The 6,229-nt window shown below is 38.8% G+C and overlaps 1 protein-coding gene across 1 annotated transcript in view; it reads right to left on the bottom strand.

Moving 5' to 3' along the window:
* Positions 1–5,906: 5,906 nt before the first annotated feature.
* cnih2 (cornichon family AMPA receptor auxiliary protein 2) overlaps positions 5,907–6,229 on the bottom strand; it is a 10,885-nt gene continuing 10,562 nt past the window's right edge. Inside the window, exon 8 of the transcript XR_002166876.1 lies at positions 5,907–6,156. The gene's annotated coding sequence lies outside the window, so the exon portion shown is untranslated. The remainder of the gene's footprint in view (positions 6,157–6,229) is intronic.

Below are 6,229 nucleotides of genomic sequence, written 5' to 3'. Positions count from 1 at the left end.
AAGGCGTTTTTAGCCGAAAAAACGACATAGTATAGGAAGGCGTTTTTAGCCGAAAAAACGACATAGTATAGGAAGGCGTTTTTAGCCGAAAAAACGACATAGTATAGGAAGGCGTTTTTAGCCGAAAAAAATGACCATGTATAGTAAAGCGTTTTTCGCCGAAAAAAACGACCATGTATAATAAGGTGTTTTTAGCCAAAAAAATGACCATGTATAGTAAAGCGTTTTTCGCCGAAAAAAACGACCATGTATAGTAAGGCCTTTTTAGCCGGAAAAAACGACCATGTATAGTCAGCCGTTTTTATCCGAATAAAACGACCACGTACACTCAAAAAACGACCATGTATAGTCAGCCGTTTTTATCCGAATAAAACGACCACGTATACTCAGGCATTTTTAGCCCCAAAAAAACCGACCATTTATAGTAAGCCGTTTTTAGCCCAGAAAAATGATTACGTATAGTAAGGCGTTTTTGGCCGAAAAAAACGACCATGTATAGTAAGGTTTTTTTGTTTGTTGAAAAAAACGACCATGTATATAATAAGTTGTTTTTAGCCGAAAAAAACCGACCATGTATAATCAGGGCTTTTTAGCCGAAAAAAACGACCATGTATAGTCAGGCGTTTTTTCCGAAAAAACTGACTATGTATAGTAAGCCGTTTTTGGCCGAAATAAATGACCATTTATAGTAAGGCGTTTTTAGCCGGAAAAAACGACCATGTAAAGTAAGGCATTTTTAGCCCAGAAAAATGACTACGTATAGTAAGGCGTTTTTAGCCAAAAAAAACGACCATGTATAGTCAGCCGTTTTTATCCGAATAAAACGACCACGTATACTCAGGCATTTTTAGCCCCAAAAAAACCGACCATGTATGGTAAGGCGTTTTTAGCACAGAAAAACGACTACGTATAGTAAGGCGTTTTTAGCCGAAAAAAACGTCCATGTATAGTAAGGCGTTTTGGCCGACAAAAACGACTATGTATAGTCACGCGTTTTTGGCCGAAAGAAACGACCATGTATAGTAAGGCGTTTTGGCCGACAAAAACGACTATGTATAGTCACTGGTTGGTCTTTTTTCGGCCCAAAAAACAATAACCATGTATACTAAGGCGTTTTTGGCCGAAAAAAACGACCATGTATCGTAAGGCTTTTTTGGCCGATAAAAACGACCATGTATAGTAAGGCGGTTTTAGCCGAAAAAAACGACCATGTATCGTAAAGCCTTTTTGGCCGATAAAAACGACCATGTATAGTAAGGCGGTTTTTACCCGAAAAAAACGCCCATCTATAGTAAGGCGTTCTGGCCGAAAAAAACGACCATGTATCGTAAGGCCTTTTTGGCCAATAAAAACGACCATTTATAGTAAGGCGGTTTTTACCCGAAAAAAACGACCATCTATAGTAAGGCGTTTTGGCCGAAAAAAACGACCATGTATTGTAAGGCCTTTTTGGCCGATAAAAACGACCATGTATAGTAAGGCGGTTTTAGCCGAAAAAAACGACCATGTATAGTAAGGCGTTTTTAGCCCAGAAAAACGACTACGTATCGTAAGGTGTTTTATTGCCCCAAAAAACGTCCATGTAAATAAGGCTTTTTTTTTTTTTATACCTGAAAAAACCGACCATGTACAGTAAGGCGTTTATAGCTGAATAAACCGACCATGTGTAGTAAGGCGCTTGTAGCTCAAAAAAACCGACCATGTATCATGAGGCGTTTTATGCCGAAAAAAACGACCATGTATAGTCAGACGTTTTTAGCCGAAAAAAACGACCATATTTACTAAGGTGTTTTTTGCCGAAAAAAACGACCATGTATAGTCAGGCTTTTTTGCCCCAAAAAAACGACCATGTATTATAGTCAGGCGTTTTTTCTGAAAAAAAAACGACCATGTATAGGAAGGCTTATTCCACCATAAAAAAAACCTCCATACATACTGTATTGTTTGGAATATAACACCACATCTTCTTGATAGCAAAAGTGTCTGCGCAATTTGACCTGAATATACCAGCTCGAATAAGACTTCATATTGTGCCACATGTCACTGGCATGTGTTTGTTGACACGCCTGATTTCCATGCTGGCAGTGATGTTCGGATTCAGTGATGGTGTGTGTCAATGTGACAAGTATGAATCCTCGTTGATCTTTATGAGCCCCGGACTCGCGACCAGTTTGTGTGTATTCTGTATTTCACCCAGCTGGAACAGGCTTCAGTTTCCGGAAACTGTGAGCTGGTTTGGCAATACAGAAAATGGATGGTTTAGAAAGGCATATGATGAATACATTAGCTCCTCTCAATGCAATGATATAAAATGGATTCTCTATTTAGTCGAGTCGAGTTCAGTTCTACAGAAGCAAAAGTAGTAAGCATTTGTTAGACCTTGAAGCGGCGGTTGCATGTTGCTCAGAACCCCACTATTCTTTGAACAGACATTTGCATTTGATTACAAAAGAACACATTTCATTCCCCGCCACTGATTGCAAATCACATTGGATGAAGAGTGCAAATATTTATTTCTGTCAAACACAGCGAGTCGTGCAAATCGAGGGGAGAGGGCACTGTGTTGATGGACACCTTCATTTGTCACCTCCGTGCACCCACTTAAGTACACTTTGCTTCTGGCTTCGCCCACACCTCACTCAAGCTATTTTTTTCCCTTTGTTTTTCATATGTAAAGCGCTAATGACAACCCTGGAGGGACATTATGCAGACGAGGTGGCTGTAGAAATGGTTCATGGATGCATTACTCTATCACTGTATTTCTGTAAGTGTCATGTTTTTCATGCTCATTGCATCATACTGACAGCAAAACCTCTCATGCTGACTTAATAGTTGTTGTTTTTAACATGTGGAAACATAAGAAATTCAGATCCAGACTCATGATTAGCCATATCTTTATGTTCATAGTATATTGCGAGTGGAATAGATTTAAATGACAAGTGAAAAGCATGATCTGCCCCCCCTCCCAAAAAAAAACAAATCTGAGGAATGAAATGTTAGTCAGTTGGGAAAACAAATTTGTGTCATTTTTCCCCACACTTTTTCCAATAATTAATTAATAATTAATAAAAAAAATCACTCTTTAACTTCTGTCATTTGAATGTCTTCGTTCACAATTTACTACTGTACATACACCGTACACTGTGTTCTTATGTTTCATGTCTGCACAGCCTGAGTGAAATGCGGCGTCCTACAGCGTCTTGTGTAATGATGAATTAGCGATTCAGTGTGGATGCCAATCTTCCCGTTCCGAGCCCCGCAGTTGTAGCCAGTTTCCATGGCAACGTGTCTGTGAGAGCGCAGACGTAGGAAGAGAGGGGAACGGCGGCGTTGAGACAGCGATGGCGGTGTGGAGGGTGATGAAAAAGGAAGAGCCCGGGATGAGTGTGAAACGGTGTGAGCCGTGGGATAAACAGATGCATCTGGTATGTGTGCGTATGTATCCTGCGATAAGACATCATACAAGCATTGTTGCGATGCTTTTATGGATATTTACTGTGCATGCAGACATGCACAGACCTTGCAGTAATCTCAACATGTAGCAAGGTACTCACGAAATGCTGCCAGCCATGTGAAAAGTGCAAATGAATTATATTTTTCTGTGTCTGACAGAAAGCCTCGGAGGGAATGCCTAATACAATTTGGTTTCCATGGTGACAGTGGAGACTGATATGTCCTTTTTCAGTCGGAGGAAAATATTCGCTCGGTGCCTTGTTGCCGCGTTGGTTTCTATCGAATCACTCGTGAGACGGGAAGCATTTTTGGCACAGATATTTAGGGGAGACAAAAAAAAAAAGTAGAAGAAAGTATTGTATTGTAAAAATCAATTCCTAAAGTCACAAAATGACTGTGATTGGAAATTAAATATTAAATGAATGAATAAATCACAAATTTATTTCAGGATTTAAAAGGGGAAGTCAACTCCAAAATTCTATGCGGCCCGCTGCTCTAAACACAATATTGTGACTAATAAAGCATTTGTGGAATATAAACTAAGCAAAAAAAATCCACCTGATTTGAATCCATCTCAGGCCAGGCAGCCACTTTGCTTTGTACTGTCAATTGCTGTCGACTGAAAATGATTCAGGTAATGACCTTCACAGCTGAACTGTTTTCTGGGTTTGGTCACGGGACATTTTTTTGTGAAATAACGTAAAAACATTAAGCCTAAATAATTCTGTCATCAAACTGACTGTGCATAAAGGTTGCAGCTAACGATTATTTTAATAATGGATTCACCTGTCCATTTTTTTTTCTCAATGAATCGTTGAATCTGATTAAAGCAATGACTTTCAGTGTTCATCTATGATTTCACATTGACAGTGCAGAAAAAGCAGAAACATAAATTGTTTATGATTCTGTTGGTGGCTTGGTCCATAACGCTCAAAAATGGGCAAAAATGTTTATCGGTGTTTTCCAAAGTAAAAGCAGATGTCTTCCTGGGATAAATGACAAAGACGATCATGGGATGTTTATGATTCTGTTGGTGGCTTGGTCCATAACGCGTCAAAAATAGGCAAAAATGCTTATCGGTGTTTTCCAAAGTAAAAGCAGATGTCTTACTGGGATAAATGACAAAGACAATCATGGGGGACTACAGTCTGATAATATTACTGTGGAGAGGCAGAAATTCCAAGATTTGGACAATTTCCTGTTCATGAGGACTTGAAACGATTATTCAACTATCAAAATTCAATTCATTTGATAATCAGTTAGCTCTCAATGAATTGATGAATTGTTGTGCCTCAACTATATTTACATGCCTCTGCAAAGACTGCAAGATATCGGATTCTAAAGATGGGTGAGGGGGGGGGATAAAAAGGTACACATTTTCTTTCAGGATGGATTCATTTTATTCCAATACATATGAATTGCTTGTTTATGAAGTGTACACCATATTGGAACCTGATTGATCTAAAGTTGCCCACCAAACTGGTAATAGAATACACTGATCAGAAATGTATAAAAGACACTTACAAATAGATATGCCCGAAATGACTTTGTCAATGTTTGTTTGGAGATTACATACATGGTCACATAGAGACAATCAATCAAACTGTATTTTTCAAACTGTCCTGGTGGTGATTGTCCTGTCCTGTATACTCACTGGACACAACATTAAGTACGCCTGCACAACGAACTTAACAACACCACACCTTTTAATCTTACTTCTTTGCCCATGTCAAAACGGGACGTGAATATTTTGCTCCCATTGGATATGGTGATATTGTGCAGGTGTCCTTAATATTGTGACCCAGACTACTTTATGTTTGTGTGTCTTCTGCTCGGAGGGTGGGGGGTGGATTCTCTAACACAAATCTCTTTCAAAATCCATAGCAACTCATGTTGACCTACAGGCTTGCTCCAGATATTTCAAAAATACACATTGCAATGCCACCAGAAGATCGCACACATTTCATATTAGTCTATAACAGCAGCAAAAAAAAATGTTTTCTGACTCTCAAGTTTCTGTCACATGTAAACTGAATTGAAAGAAATATTCTCCAAGGGTCTCAACACCATAATGGAAATATGCAGTCATTCAAGAAGAAAATCAATTAAAAAAATCAAGTTATTATTGTCCATGATAACACAGCCAAAGTTTATTTGGATTATTTGCAAACAATTTAATGTTTTCCAGTGTCAGGCTTTAATCCTAGTATTGCTGTCTATTCAAAATGGAACTGTTTTCTGGGTTTGGTCACGGGACATTTTTTGTGAAATAAAGTAAAAACATTAAGTTAATAATTCTGTCATCAAACTGACTGTGTTGTTTACATCGATTTTCATCATTGTTTAAAATATCTTGACAGGCTGAAGTACTCGTGACACTTTTTCCTAAGTAGCAACACCAGACATGTGATCAGCACTTCTTCATCATACATGGATCCGCAGGGGCGGAAACATTTTTTTTATCAGGAACCTGAATTTCTGTACGCCTACTGCTGGACAAAATCACAATGGAATCATCACTTATCTACAAATAAGTCCACTCAACGACTACATGAGAACAAGAGCAGATGAGCAAAGGCTTGGTCATCAAGCAGCAATGAGTTCATGTGTCTGATTGTATTATCGAGATGAAATGGCTCTTTACATGTCTGATGTAATCATTATCACTGAGTCTTTGTCACTTGTGTCTCACTCAGTTACTTTCTCACACACACACACACACACACACACACACACACACACACACACACACACACACACATACACACACACACAC

This window comes from Hippocampus comes, unplaced genomic scaffold (assembly GCF_001891065.2).
Source record: "Hippocampus comes isolate QL1 unplaced genomic scaffold, H_comes_QL1_v1.1 scaffold66, whole genome shotgun sequence".
Lineage (NCBI taxonomy): Eukaryota > Metazoa > Chordata > Actinopteri > Syngnathiformes > Syngnathidae > Hippocampus > Hippocampus comes.
Note: the sequence above shows the minus strand (reverse complement) of the source record. Positions and strands in the feature narration are given on the sequence as shown.